We start from the raw sequence: 16,237 nt of genomic DNA on the forward strand, positions 1-16,237 counted from the left end.
CCTAATCATTCTCAATTATTAAGATTCTTCACAAGGATTTGAGTTTGGCTTCTGGATTTATATCTGAATTACTAGAGATAATAAGACAAAGAGTCATACCAATACCTATCTTTATGAAATCCTTACTGCATATCTGGCATTATGACTTTATGAACATCAGTTCTGTTCATCCTCATAAAAACCCTATGAAGCAGGTATGATTATTATCCTACTTTATAAGTGTAAAACCTGAGGTTTAGAGGAGGCAAGTAAATTGGCCAAAGTGAGGTAGATAATAATTGGCCAAGTGTGAACTGGAGCCTAAATCTCATTTTCTTAACCTTTACTTTAAAATGTCTGCCTCCATGAAGCAAAAATTTCTCCCTCTTGACTTTGGTTGAATGGAGTTTTGATGTGCTGTAGTTTCCTACACGAGGAAGCTTGTGCTGTGAGGAGAGAGTACTAAACAGGGCGTTCCAGTTTCTAATTTTGTTTCTACACAGATAAATCCCATCCTTGGGCATATAATTTCATCTCTGTAGCCTTAGTTTCTTCACATGGAAAATGGCAGTTGACTGACAATTATGGTTGATTAGATAATGTGAGGTTCTCCTTATTTCTAATACTTTTAATTCTGTCTTTTAAAAAAACAAACGTTATGCCCTCAACTGCTCCATTATGCCAAAATGTTGGCAGCAAAGCTGCTTTACTTTTTAAGGTTTTAGTGGAATTGGATAAACATCTTATACCTGAGAGGTCAACATGTCTTATCACTTAGACAATTTTAATAACCTCCAATTGGTCTTCCTGCTTTGACTTTTGCCCTTTGTGGACAATTAACCACACATATAGCTGCTTTCCTTTATACTAAACATCTCAGAAGATTTTACTGTATTGTATCTATCATTCTCTCCTTTCTGTCTAATCATGCTTTAATCTTCACAGCTCAGATTGCCATTTTGTTAAATTAAATGACTGATAGTCAAGCCTCATCTTGTTTATCCTGTCATCAGTGTTTGTCACAGCTGACCACTCCTCCTTCTTCCTCCACATGACTTGCGCTATGCCACAGTCTCTTGGTGTTCCTCATACCTCCCTGGCTACCTCTTCTTACTCTGGCTAGCTGCCTCTAGAGTGCTTTCTTCAGCCCTCCTTTTTTTTTTTTTTCCCCTCCATCTTTACTCCTTAGGTAACCTGATCCAGTACCATGGCTCTGAATATCATCTCTAGAGTAATAACTCACAAATTTATATTTCTAACTTTGATATTTCTCCTCAGTACCAGACTCATACATTTGCCTTCACATTGGTTCATTTGGATGTCTGATAGGTACCTCTAATTTAATGTGGCCAGAACTCTTGATTTCCTTATCACTCCCAAGAAATTTCCCATATCTCGCTCAGTGTCTCTTGTATCAGAAAGAGCCCACTGTTCACTCAGTGGTTTAATCTCCAGACGTAGGAATCATCCTCAGTTGCTCCTTTCTTCACACCCTGAAATGAATTTAGCAACTAGTCCTTTTGACTCTGTTTCATTGCTTTATTCTCCAACAGAGATTTTTAAAATTCTTATTTTAATAACCTACAATTTTGCCATATCTGGATCAGTAGCTATAGTGATTGTGAAGCAGACATTTGCTATTAGTATAAAGACTTTATTACAGGGAATTTTGAGGTTAAATGCCTCTAAATTTTTGAGCAATGAGAAGCATTCATGTCATATCATACAGTTCCAGATACTGATCATGATGGGAGGAGGAAAAGTAGACATCGTTCTTTCTCGTTTGCCACTTTCAGGTTGCTGTGCTAGTGAACAATAATATTCTTTTCATTGCGACCATCTGGACAGTTTCGGAATATCTACCAATTCACAGGTTAGATTACAGATGAATGTGAGTTCATTCTATACTTCAGATAGTCAGAGAAGGCTTTGTTGGAAAAGTAGAACTTGAATTAAGCCTTCATATATGGATTTAGTCAATTAAATGCAGAGGAAAAAAGAGGAATATACGAGTGAGAAAGGAGTTCTAGGGACACAAGTAGAAAATGTAAGGATATACAAGTTACATTTGGATAGCCCATGGTAGGAAAGAGAAAACTGAAGTGAAGGATTTAAACAAGTTCTGGTGAAAGTTTTCATTTGTAGATTTTGTTTTTAAGCTTATACTTATGGAATATATGTTATATAAACAAGTACTGTATTAAGTGTTTTACATGCATTACTTTAATTACTACAACTACTACCTACTACAACTACTACAATCTACTGTCATGTAGATACTAATCTCATTTTGCATAAGAGGAGTTAGTGGCTCAGGGAGGTAAAGCTGCTGCTGCTGCTGCTGCTAAGTCTCTTCAGTCGTGTCCGACTCTGTGCGACCCCATAGACGGTAGCCCACCAGGCTCCCCCGTCCCTGGGATTCTCCAGGCAAGAACACTGGAGTGGGTTGCCATTTCCTTCTCCAGTGCATGAAAGTGAAAAGTGAAAGTGAAGTCACTCAGTCGTGTCCGACTCTTTGCAACCCAATGGACTGACTGCAGCCTACCAGGCTCCTCTGTCTATGGGATTTTCCAGGCTAGAGTACTGGAGTGGGTTGTATTACCTTCTCCATAGGGAGGTAAAGAGAGCTGCCTAAAATCACTTAGCAAAGGCTAGAATGGGGATTCAAATTAGCCATTTAGAGTCCAGAGGCCCTGCTTATCCCTTTTCTGCTATGCTTTCTCATACAACAGTATCATCCCATGATGGTGAGCTTTGAGATATGCAGAAGGCACATATTTTTGTCTTTAATATTACTAAAAAGAGATAAACTTGGATTACCTTCAGAAATAGGAATTTATTGTGAAGTTTAGTGACCCTCAGTGAGCAAGGATTCTGATACTTATAATACTTGGATGTACAACAGGCCTCATGGAAAATTGAGAGCTAGCTCAGGCTATATCACAGATGAGTTACACTTTCCAAGAGAGAATATCTAAATGAGCCAATTTGTCACCACCCAGCAAGAGGCTTCTTTTGGGTGAGGGCTCATGTCAAGCCAATTGGAGATGAATTTTTATTTACATTCGGTCCGTAACATACATGCTTATTCAGGTCCAGAGGATCAGAATTGGTTTCTGTATTGATGTCTATACAGGCATCAGAGCAACTTCATGATGACAGTTGCAAAGTCAGTGTCTGTGAAAGTCATGCTAACACACATGTGTCAAGGAGGTCAGGTGGAGACCATGGGGACTGTAGGAAGAGGTAACTGCTGCTCAGTTGCAGCTGACTTTCTATGTAGAAACAGAGGATCAGATAATCTTCAAGAGATGCAAAATTCCAGTGAAATATCCTGGTTTTTAAATACTGACAACTATTTAAAAACAACTAAACACTATTTGGGTCAAAGAAAGCAAACCGGTCCGCTAATGCTGACTTTAGTATGCCTCTTTAGTATTGAAAGATACCTGTTTTTTCCAGAAGTGGCTTCTCCAAGAGTCTAAGTGAAAATTTGAAGAATGACTTAGAGATCAAGTTCGCTTGCCCTTGGTGATTAGATCTGATTCTTCCAAAGCTTTCTCATTTTTATAGGCCACAGTTCTCCTGTATTCTTCATCCCAGCTGAATTCCTGAATATCCTCCTGTGTCTGTGGAATTTTGGGGAGTCAGGAACCCATGACCCAGCAGTGTGCTTTAGGAGCACCACGTCTGGAATGAATAGCCCTTCATTTCCTTTAACAGATCAATCATCAGGGTAAGCTGATCGCTCCACTATCCATAGCATACTTTGATTCATTTACACTTAAGTGATGAAAGTGGTCTTTTTTTCTCTTTCTTTAAATGGATACTAACCCAGGAGGGGCTTAGGGAGTTGTAAAGGGGAGTGCTGACTCCTTGGACACGCTCTTGGTTGCATTCTCAAATGGCCCACTCAATTAAGGGTAATATTTCATTGACTTGTGTGTATGATGGCTCCCTAGCCAGCAGTGTTTTCTAAATGGTCCTGAGGCAAGACTTTGGGCTTTGAAAACAGCTCTTCATCACCTTTATGTCTGGGGCTTCATTGGCACAGCCTGGATTGAAGCAGTTTTTTCCATCAGAGGGAGCAGCCACAGTTTCTGGCTGGAATGTCTTGACTTGGCTGATTTCACTTGTCAAAAGAATGGGTGGTCTGACACTTTCTGGGGCTGGGTCATGCAGCTTCATTATCTACATGTTGAATCTGACTGTTCAGATACCTGTCTGGATTTTCTATAATAGGGGGAAAAAAAGGTTGGATTATAAAAGAATTAGCCTTTTTATATTTCTTCTTGGCCCTGCACAGATAGTATAGATGTGTTCGGACAATTACTGTTATTCCTACAGAACGCTCCAAGCTCCAAATTGGCCTGAGGTTCATGTGGGAAGCATGTTATTGCTTTGTTTGATATTTACATGAATAGCGCAACTTTCAATAAGGAAGTTTCACACAATAGGAGGTGTGTGTGTGTGTGTGTGTGTGTGTGTGTGTGTGTGTGTGTCTATGTTTGCTTGCTCTAGTGTCTAAGTATAGCAGATGATGGTGGAAATTTTCCTAGTGACTGGGATAATACACACTGCAGGTGACCTTCTACTTTAATTATAAAACTGGCTTCATCTGAATCTACATGAAGTAATTGGTTGAGCTCAGTGGCAAAATGTTCTCAGTAGATAAAGCTCAAACATCCTTATATGGCTACACATTTGTTCCTTGAGTATAATTTGTGGTGAATGCAAAGTTTGGAAAGCAGCTGCCCATTTTCAGGAATGTGGAAGACTATATGATAGCCTTGTGAGGTCAGGCAACTACAACAATAAAAGCTAAAGCAAACTGACTGTATTATGTACAGGTACATTTCTGATCATGTTGATATACTTTATATATCTAGACTCATTTAATCCTCATAATAACCTACAAAGGTGGTTATTATAATTATTCCTACTTTATTGATGAGCAAACTGAAGCGTGGGAAGGTAAGTGACTTGCCTGATGCCACACAACTAGAGGTAGCAAAGCTTGGACTTAACAACAGGCAACTTGATTCTAGAGTCTGTGTCTCTACCCTGCCTACCCTGAAGTCATAAGTTTTTCATTCTAGGGTTGAATCCCTGAGTTTACACAGTACTTGGCACCTAGGAGATGGATTAGACAAATGCTAATGGTTGGATAAAAGCCCTCTAAAAGATATGAATTTCCATACAAATGTCAATTTTTATTGTTACTGTTGATGCTACTATTATTGTTAAAATTAACAGCTACTATACATTGGGTTCTTTCTATGTGCCAGGCACTAAGCTAGTGCTTTGTAAGTAACATTATTTTTTAAATATTTTTTTATCTGGCTGCATTGAGTTTTAGTTGCAGCATGTGGGCTCTCTAGTGGTGGCACTCAGGCTTAGTTAGTCGTCCTGTGGCATGTGGGATCTTAGGTTCTCCTATCAGGGATAGAACCTACATCCCCTGCATAGGAAGATGAATTCTTAACCACTGGACCACCAGAGAAGTCCCTCAAGCATTATTTAATTTCCTTCTCATAACACTTTAACTGAGGCACTGAGTACATAATTATATACATTTAGAAGTTCAGATAGAAAACAATAGTGCCAGAACTTGAAGAGGTCTGCTCTTACTCCAGAGTTCATTGCCTTGACTATCAAAGCAATAAAATGTCATTGCTCTGAAAGCTTCTATTTCTCTATTCTTGAGTTTTTTTTTCAGGATAAAAAATACTATGATAATACTATGCACAAAACAGTATTTGGGATACACTCTACTGACAAATAATTTTTAGACAATTAAAAAGTACTAAATGGCATAGGGCAGTGTTTTCTAACACTTTAGCAATCGATCATCTTCATGATTTTTTTCCATATCTAAATTCTCATGTGAAGTTTTGTTAATACTTTTCTATATTAATTTACGGAGAAGGTAATGGCAACCCACTCCAGTACTCTTGCCTGGAAAATCCCATGGATGGAGGAGCGTGGTGGGCTGCAGTCCATGGGGTCACTAAGAGTCGGACATGACTAAGCGACTTCACTTTCACTTTTCACTTTCATGCACTGGAGAAGGAAATGGCAACCCACTCCAGTGTTCTTGCCTGGAGAATCGCAGGGATGGGGGAGCCTGGTGGGCTGCCGTCTATGGGGTCGCACAGAGTCGGACATGACTGAAGCAAGTTAGCAGCAGCAGCAGCATAATAATTTAATTTTGAAAGCTAATATGCATTTATTGTATTTCATAGTCATGATATTTTGAGTTTCTTAATATGCATATTTTTAGGATACCAAGCAGTTTCATTGATACTAAATAGAAAATGCTTTCTATGCAGGCTATAGTAATGCTTACTATTTGTAATGTTTTCTCTTTAGAGAATATCTATGTACTACCACCTGAAGTCATCTTTCACATTTCCTTTAGCAGTTACCACTCCATGAGGATACAAATATGCTTAAATATTTGCTCCACCTACATATCAAGCCAACCTCAGGCTAGTCTAGGAAGCAGGTAATCGTTTGGGTGCAGGGAAAGCGATCACGCATGCTCCTAATGGTTGCCACCCAATTGCCCCTTAAGGAACTCTCGATATCTTTTTCATCCTTTCTTTTATTTCACCTTATTTATTTATTTAAATTAATTTTTATTGGAGTAGAGCTGTTTTGCAATGTTGTGTTAGTTTCCATTGTACAACAAAGTGAATCAGCTGTATGTATACATATACCCCCTCTCTTTTGTATTTCCTTCCCATTTAGGTCACCACAGAGCACTGAGTAAGCAGGACCCATGACACAGGGTGTGGTCCCGTTAACCAAATTCAGAGGAGGCAAAATTCACTGGACTGGGGAGTAGAGCTTCCTGCAGGGGCTTTTTCAGGAAGGAGGGCAGAGTTGGGAGGAGAGGTGAGGTGGGCACATCCAAGTGCCTGTGGGAGCCCAGCCTCCTGCTCCCAGTCCTTTGATTTCTAATTCACACCTCGCTCCTTCAGGGACTGCAGCTCCAACCAAGGTCACAAACCAGATCTGAATTCAGGTTTTAAGGTCAAAGGGGTCATATTTCAGGTCATCTTACTTCCCTGTTTCACTGCAGCTGACCTTTTCCACTTTCTCTCTTTTTTTAAGTCTACAGTCACACCATCTGTTTTCAATTTTGTGAAGAGTAATGAAAAAAATCTAATCCAGTTTTTCCAAACACTTAATTTTTTAAGGAAAAACAGTCTCTTTTTTCATTTTAATACTTCAGTACTTAACAAATGGTATTTACTTACCAACAAAATCTATGCAATTTCCCACCAAGATAATGCATGTTTTTCTCTCTTCCATTCTCACACTTACTGTCTTTCTCGTGCTAGCTATTAAAGACTGAGAGGCATTAAAGATGTAAGCCAAAGCAGGTAATTTCCTGAAGAGAAGAAATGTACCTTAAATGATTTCTCTTTGTTAGATCTTTTTATTCTCCTTTCGTTTGGCTCTTTACAGAAAACAAAAAAAGGGGGGGAAATGGGTGACAAATGTCTTCTGGCTCCAAAGAGGTGACAGGAAACCTCTGAAAGCAGAATTTTTAAAAAAAAATTAATTTCTTTGAACCAGAGTTGGAGCTGGCCTTTTAGCACTGTTGCACATTAATGCTGCTTCCCCTCCCACTGGGAAGTTAAGGCCCGAGTGGCAGTCGTTATTGCCAATAGCACGGATACCCAATGGATTCCTGGAAGGGCTCACTTAAAAGATTCAGCCAGATCCTCTCCAGGGGCTTCCAGTTCCCATCATCCCAGGAATGAAATATTTAGTATCATCTTTCTGCACCTGAGACTGCCATGGATTAAATTCTTGCTGCCTCCATTACTGGGGCAGCCAAGAACTCAGGCTGTAGTCATTGGATGCGAAGTGCTTAATGGCTGCACTTGGCTGAGAAAGGGAGGGGGAAAGAACAGGCCAGAACCACAATCACCAGCGGTGATCATAGCCTAGAGAGCAGACTTTCCAGAGATGCTGTTGCTCAAGAAGAATCTACTTGGATTCCTCCCTAATACCACCAACAGATAGCATATTTTGAAATCACATTCCATGTACATATGTGTTGCTAAGTCACTTCAGTTGTGTCCAACTCTTTGTGATCCTATGGACCACAGCCTATCAGGCTCCTCTGTCCATGGGATTCTTCAGGCAAAAATACTGGATTGGGTTGCCAGGCCCTCCTCCAGGGGATCTTCTTGCCATAGGGATTGAAGCCGTGTCTTCTGTGTCTCCTGCATTGTAGGCAGATAGATTCTTTACCACTGAGCCACTGGGAAAGCCTATATATATATAATCACCTATAGTCACTCATATAGTACAAGTAAATCTCTATAAATGGTGTTGCGTGTCTTAACCTGGACAAATTCACATTGGTTCTCCCTTTCCTGTCTGTTCCATAAATGTGTAGATTTCCCCAAAATGTTTTTTTCAGTTCTCTGATTTTCACCCTCTGGAGATCCAACCAGTCCATCCCAAAGGAGATCAGTCCTGGGTATTCATTGGAAGGACTGATGCTGAAGCTGAAACTCCAATACTTTGGCCACCTCATGCGAAGAGTTGACTCATTGGAAAAGACCCTGATGCTGGGAGGGATTGGGGGCAGAAGGAGAAAGGGACGACAGAGGATGAGATGGCTGGATGGCATCACCGACTCGATGGGCATGAGTTTGAGTAAACTCTGGGAGTTGGTGATGGACAGGGAGGCCTGGTGTGCTGTGATTCATGGAGTCGGAAAGAGTCGGACACGACTGAGCAACTGAACTGAATATACCCATCACCTATGAGCTATGAGGATGAATTCTGAATCAAGTTGTTGGGTGTGATTATCTTCTGGACACAGTATAAGCTGCTTAATAAATGATTATAGAATGAATTAATGTCTATTATTTCAACATCTCTTCTTGAATAATAGTAGTAGTAGGCGGAATAATGGCTTCCTGAAATATGTCCATGTCCCTGTCAATGTTACCTTGTTGCTATTGTTGTTCAGTCACTAAGTCATGTCCAATTCTATGCCACCCCATGAACTGCAGCACGCCAGGCTTCCCTGTCCTTCACTATCTTCCAGAGTTTGCTCAAACTCATGTCCATTGAGTCAATGATGCCATCCAACCATCTCATCTTTTGTCACCCTCTTCTCCTCTAGCTCTCAATCTTTCACTCATCAGGGTCTTTTCCAGTGAGTCGACTCTTTGCATCAGGTGGCCAAAGTACTGGAGTTTTAGCTTCAGCACCAGTCCTTCCAATGAATATTCATGGTTGATTTCCTTTAGGTTTGACAGGTTTGATCTTCTGGCTGTCCAAGGGACTCTCAAGAGTCTTCTCCAGCACTACAGTTTGAGAGCATCAGTTCTTTGGTGCTCAGTCTTCTTTATAGTCCAACTCTCACGTTCGTTCATGACTACTGGAAAAACCATAGCTTTGAGTATATGAACCTTTGTCCAAAAAGTGATGTCTCTGCTTTTTAATACACTGTCTAGGTTTGTCACAGCTACTCTTCCAAAAAGAAAATATCTTTTAATTTCGTGGCTGCAGTGATTTTGGAGTCCAAGAAAATGAAATCTGATACTCTTTTCACATTTCCCCATCTATTTGCCATGAAGTTGGGACCAGATGCCGTGATCTTAATGTTCAAATATTGCGTTTTAAGCCAGCTTTTTCACTCCTCTTTCACCTTCATCAAGAGGCTCTTTAGTTTCTCTTCACTTTCTGCCATTAAAGTAATATCATCTGCATATCTGAAGTTGTTGATGTTTTCGCCAGCAATCTTGATTCCAGCTTGTGCTTCATCCTGCCTGGTAATTCACATAATATACTCTGCATATAAATTAAATAAGCAAGATGACAATATATAGCCTTGACATACTCCTTTCCTAATTTTGAACCAGACTGTCATTCCATGTCCAGTTCTAACTGTTATTTCTGGTCCTGCATACAAATTTCTCAAGAGGCAGGTAATTGGTCTGGTATTCCCATCTCATTAAGAATATTTCATGTGCTTTGCTCATGTGATTCAGTTAACGCTCTTGAGATGGAAAAATTCTCCTGGATTATTCCGTTTGGAATGATGTGATTACAGCGGTGGTTAGAATAGGGACACAAGAGGACAGAAAACTACTATGTGATGATGGAAGCAGAGATGTGGCCAGGAGCCAAGTAATGCCAGCAGATTCTGAAATCTAGAAGAGGCAAGGAGTGGATTCTCCCCTGAATCTTCCAAAAGGAACTATCCCTGATTTTTATTCTCTTGAGGCTCATCTGATCTAGAAAGTTAAACTTGTGTTTAAAGCCACTAAATTCATGGCAGTTTTTTACAGCAGCAACAGGAGACTAATACAATGTCTCATGGCAAATCTATCTTAACATACCTGGAAACAAACTCATTTCTTCCCCAAATCCCACCCTTCAACCTCAGCTACTCTCTTTTTAGTTTTTTTTTTTTTTATTGAAGTATAATTGCTTTACAGAATTTTGTCGTCTCTCTTGCACTAGGTAAGCAGAGTCCTCTTTGCTTTTTCTGTTTCTTACAGTAGCAGTCAAGACTGGCAAGTTGTTCTATACCTGCAGAGTTTCTCAAATCCATTGCCTTTACTTGTGGCCATGGCAATATCCCCCCATAGATAGAACACTGCGTGGAGTATAGTTGAGTGTTAGTTGTTCAGCTGTGTCTGACTTTTTGCAACCCCATGGACTATAGCCTACCAGGCTCCTCTGTCCATGGGATTCTCCAGGCAAGAACACTAGAGTAAGTAGCCATTCCCCTTTCCAGGGGGTCTTCCTGACCCTGGTCTCCTGTATTGCAGGCAGATTCTTTACCCTCTGAGTCACCAGGAAAGCCCCCTGGAGTACAGTAGCTTCTCACTAAATGTTTGTTGAATGAGAGTTATGACTCTTCTTTCCTGAGTCCTTTAAAATGTTCTTTCCATTGTATATAATTTCCATTATGAAATCTCTGAGAGTAGGGGCACTGTCTTTTACCAGCACTTCACATGTTTAGAATATGTCACCTAGTCTTGGTAAACTAATAAATGGACTTGCTCCCTGTTACCACCCTGTTATTAAAAAAAATGTTAAGTGGTGGTGAAGACCAGCAGTTTGGGAGTTAGATGGAATGAAGTTTATGTCCATGCTCTGTAATTATCTAGTTGTACAATTCTTCCAAGCATGATACTAACCTTTCCAAACTGCATTTTCCTTAACTGTATGATGGGGCTAACGAGAGTGCTTTACCTTTTGAGTTTTTCTCAGGAATGCACTGGGATCTGGCTCATGGTAATAAACGGTCAGTAAGCATGCACTCCTATCATCATTTCACTGTAGACAAGGGAGCACCCTCATTATATCTTTTTGTTAACCAGTGGCTGGAGTGCAAGCTGCATATGCATGTATAGGGATGCAGGGGCACAGGCAGAAAAGGAGGGCAAAGCCTGGGGATGGGAAAGGCAGCAAGGCAGGCTTTTTGCATTCAACAGTGGAGTGCAATTTGGAAACACTTGCCTTGTGTAGCCCTCAGCTGCCTGTGAAATTCATCTGAATCTTGTTCCGTTGGCCTATGGGGTATTTTCAAATACAAATTAGGTTGGCCAGGATTCCTTTTCTGCACCAACTCTCCTGGGTGCAACTTAGAGGTTATTAAGATGCCTAATAAAAGGAGAGAGCACATTTAATAACATTACCATCAGCTCGACAGAGCTGAGCTATGTGGGCCCACGGTGCCCCAGAGCCCACAGCCTCCTGCCACTGGTGCACTTGCTTAGAAGAGGCCCCATAATTATCCACATTTAAAAAGCACCATTAAATCCATTGAGGCAGTCATGTCCCATTTGCAGGGCCTTTCTGCCCACATTACTTGGGAGACCCATGGCCTAGCTTCTTAGGGTGGGGGGGAGGAGGAGAGGGAATAGATGGAAGTTCCTGGGCTAAAGTGATGGCTGGTTAAATTCACAAAATGGCAGATCTTCTCAGTGCCATTTTTATCCGTATAGGAGGTTTTCATCCCTTTGTTTTAGGTGTTTATTTAGCAAATCTTTATCGAGCACTGTGCCTCCACTTCTCATGCAGGATTCGATTTAATCCTCACAATGACTCATTCAGTGGATCAGTGGTTCTCAGTGGGCAGTGATTTTGCACCTCGGGAGACATTTGGTGATGTCTGGAGACATTCGTGGTTGTCACAACCCGGGTGAGGGGTGCTCCTGGCATCTGATCAGTAAAGACTTGAGATGCTGCTCCTGCAGTGCACAAGGCAGACCCTCCCAACAGAGAACTGTCTGGCCTGCACATCTGCAGTGTTGCAGTTGGGACATTCTATCATAGGTGCTACTCCTTCCCTCATTTACCAGTGAGGAAACTGAGACTACAGTGGTCATGAGATTGTCCGGTGTCACACAGCTGGTAAGTAGTGGAGTTGTCAGGGCCTGAGTCTTCACCACTGTGCTACATGGCCTCCTAACATCCCCCTTTGCGCCCATCCTTTGCCTCTGAGCCCTTCTCCTGCCCCTGCACCAGACCATCTACCTGTCCTCACCACAGCCAATTGTCCTTACACTTATTGGGAGTAACATGATGTTTGCTTTGCTGTAAGTTGTCTCCTTAAAGAATATTCATTTGCACACATTAAAAAATTGCTGCACATTTTGAATGAACCAGGAGCCTATGCAAGAGTAGAATCTATATTTAGCTTTAAGATGCATGAAATATGAATGTAGTACTCTTTCCCAAGTCCTTAATATCTGTGGGTGGTTTCAGAGATGTTTCATACCAAATAAAGAATCTCTAGTGATTTTAGAAGCAGTGATCTATGGAATATTTGGTGGCCTGGAGAAGAGAAGGTACAGTGCACTGGAAATGATATTAATCTGGATCCAGGTGGTCTCTGGGCCTTTGAACAGCCATTTCCTCTGTTAGCAACACTCTTCTTTCCTCTCTTTTCTTATCACATTCCTCTTCTTCCTTTAGGTTTCACGTTAGAAATCGTCTCTTAGGAAGCTTTCCCCAGATCTTGGTTAGGCATCCCTGCTTCCTGCGCACTCTAAATCTTTTATTTTTTAAAAACATTTTAATTTATCTAAATTTTTTTATTAATTTACTTTTGACTGCACTAGGTCTTTGTTGCTGTGTGCAAGCTTTCTTTAGTTGTGGCAAGTTGGGGCTACTCTCTAGCTGTGGTGGGCAGGCTTCTCAATGTGGTGGCTTCTCTTGTTGTGGAGCATGGGCTCTAGGGCATGTAGGTTTCAGTAGTTGCCACCTGTGGACACAGTAGTTGTGGCTCATGGGCTTAGTTGCCTTGTGGCATATGGAATTTCCCCAGACCAGGGGTGGGACGTGGGACCCCTGCATTGGCAGGCAGATTCTTGACCACTAGACCACCAGGGAAGTCCTAAATCTTTTAGATCTGTTCTGTGCAAAAGGAAAATAACGAACCATGTATGTAATTTCAAATTTTCTACTGGTCATGTTAAAAAATTAGAGACAGATGATATTAATTTTAACATTTTTTTCTTATTTAGCCACAAATATTAATATTTCAGCACATAGTCAATACAAAATTATTAATAAGATAGTTTACAGTTTTTGGAGCTGTCATTGAAATCTTGTGTACATTTTACACTTACAAAAGCTCAACTCAGTTTAGATGCTGAATTTTCAACAGTTAAGGTGAAATATAGTCCTGCCAGGTCTTCCCTGGTAGCTCAGATGGTAAAGAATCGGCCTGCAGTGCAGGAGACCTGGATTCAATCCCTGGGTTGGGAGGATCCACTGGAGGAGGGCATGGCAACCCACTCCAGTATTCTTGTCTGGAGAATCCCCCTGGACAGAGGAGCCTGGTGGGCTACAGTCTGTGGGGTCCCAAAGAGTTGGACGTGACTGAGCAACTAAGTACTGCACAGCATAGTCCTGCCAAAACAACAAAGGTGCAATTAATAGAAAAATACCTTACACTGCTTTAATTTTTTAATTTATATTTATTAAAATTAAATTAAAAATTCAGTTCTTCAGTTTCAGAAGCCACACATTCCATAGCACATGGTGCGTGTTCAATATCCACATGTTCTAGATTATTACAAGTTGAAACTGCCTGTTGATTTCTTTTTTCCTCCCACTAGAGCATAATGACTTTGAGATCAAGGATTAGGCCTTGGTTACCATATGCCAGTGCCTGGCATGCATTTTGGCGCATAGCAGGTTCTCAATAAACACCTGCTGAACGGCTTGAGATAATAGTTCTAATCCTGTATCACCTTTGTAATCTAGGTTCTTCTCTAAGAAAATGAGAGTTTTGGGCATTTTTGAAAGTCTGTCCCACTGGATGGTTAATAAATGTTTTATGATCAAAGAGATTTGTGGCTAAACAATTGTGAGAGACACAGGGTTCAATGAAAGCAGGTTTCTTTCCTGCAAGACTTTTTAGAGCCTTGAAGGTTTCAGTGCACAATGGCTTGCCAGGAGAATTAAAAGTTTTACTTTTAATAAATTAAAAACTTTAAGATGTCCTATTTCCCCAATATATCTGAATATAAGCCTTTTTCTTCTCAGACCATTTGTAGGATTTGTGCTCCCTGGAGCACGATCCAGGAATGGCTGGGTTATTGTAAGATTCTTTAGGGTTAGTTTCTGTTTAGAGATGTGGTCTCAAGAATATATGACAATGCACACCAATTTCTTTTCAGTTTTACTGAAATTATCCTTCAACAAAAATGGGGTTGTAGAGGAACAATTCAGTCTGCTCAAAATCAGTGCCTTACCTTACTTAAGAACAGACTGTTTCCAGATTGGAAAATAGTTCTTCAAATAGTTGCTCATTTTCAGAGGAGGCGTGGAAACAGTCTCCATTTATTCCATCCTCATGCCCTACCTAAAAAGGTGCACAATGCAAATCTGTGAATTGCCCCTTTCTAAATGGTCAACACAGTACTTAAAATGGAAAAGCAAAACCTGGTTCATGTTAGGGATGAATGATTAGATTGAACTATATGAATTTACCACTTTTCAAACACTTCTGATTTACAAATATGGCAATTTTGTATGGTTCAACCAACTAGTTATAATAAGTCACTCTACCCTTATACTTGTCAGTAGGAATCTAAGGTTCCTAAGGAACTATCTTTCTGGAGAAAAACAGTTTGAAAATATATAGCATAGCTTTTATTTTTAAAATTAAAGGAAAATTTAGATGTGAATGTATTTTATTTACACCCTCTCAAGGGTAAATGTTGAGAGTTGTGTAACATATCAAGTTATGTACATAAGGTACATACCAAGGTAACATATCAAACCATGGACATATATATCATAGATTCAGAGGCAGTCTGAGAGAATAAATCTTCACATATTCATAACTGAGTTACTGTGGAGTCCTGTTTTCTTCATGCTATGAAAAGTCTAAGTTGTTCATCTCTTCGCCATAGGTCTGGTATCCATACTCCAGGGCTTTTCCAAGTTCTCTGCATCCCACCGCCATGTTCCTCTGTTCAAACTCATACCTAGTTTATTACAGGTTCTTGTTTGGTGTATTTAGTCTGCTGGCTTCATCACTGCTAACAATGTTGCTGGAATCATGTCAGTTAAGAATCATTCAGTCTTTAACTTGTTCAACTGGCCACTTCTCATTCTGCAGTTTTGTTCTCAACATGCCAAGTGCCAGAACCTGAATCTTAGGCCAACAAGTCATGAGAAAGCCCAGCAAGAGCAAAAAGAACGTGAGTATTGGTGTCCAACAGACTTGTTTTTAATGCTAGCCCTGCACTTGATCAGTGGCAGATCTTACATTCTGTTTCTTAGCCCCTTGTTTACCAGGTTATTACAAAGGATATTATAAAGGATACAGATGAATAGCCAGATGAAGAGTTACATGGGGCAGAGTCCAGAGAGGTCCTTAGAGCAAGAGCTTCTGTCCCAGTGGAACTGGGGTGCATCCCTCTCAGCATCTGGATACCTTTCCCAACCTGAAAACTCCAGTAGCAAAGTCTTAAATGTGTGTACCTTTGACCTTGCAAATCCATATCTAGGAATTTATCCTAAGATGTTAAAAGATAAGCACACAGAATTATATCACAAGGTTATTTGTCTCAGTATTGTTTATAATAGCAAAAATTGGAAGCCATTGAAATTTCCAGTTGGTTGATTGTAGTATATCTATAAGTAAAGTATTTAGAAGGCATTAAATGATGATGGGTATCTGTATTCATTGGTATAGAATGATGCCTATGGCATGTTTTTAAGAAAAAAAGTGATTTCAATGTTAGCA

This window comes from Cervus elaphus, chromosome 9, assembly GCF_910594005.1.
Source record: "Cervus elaphus chromosome 9, mCerEla1.1, whole genome shotgun sequence".
In the NCBI taxonomy this organism is placed as follows: Eukaryota; Metazoa; Chordata; class Mammalia; order Artiodactyla; family Cervidae; genus Cervus; species Cervus elaphus.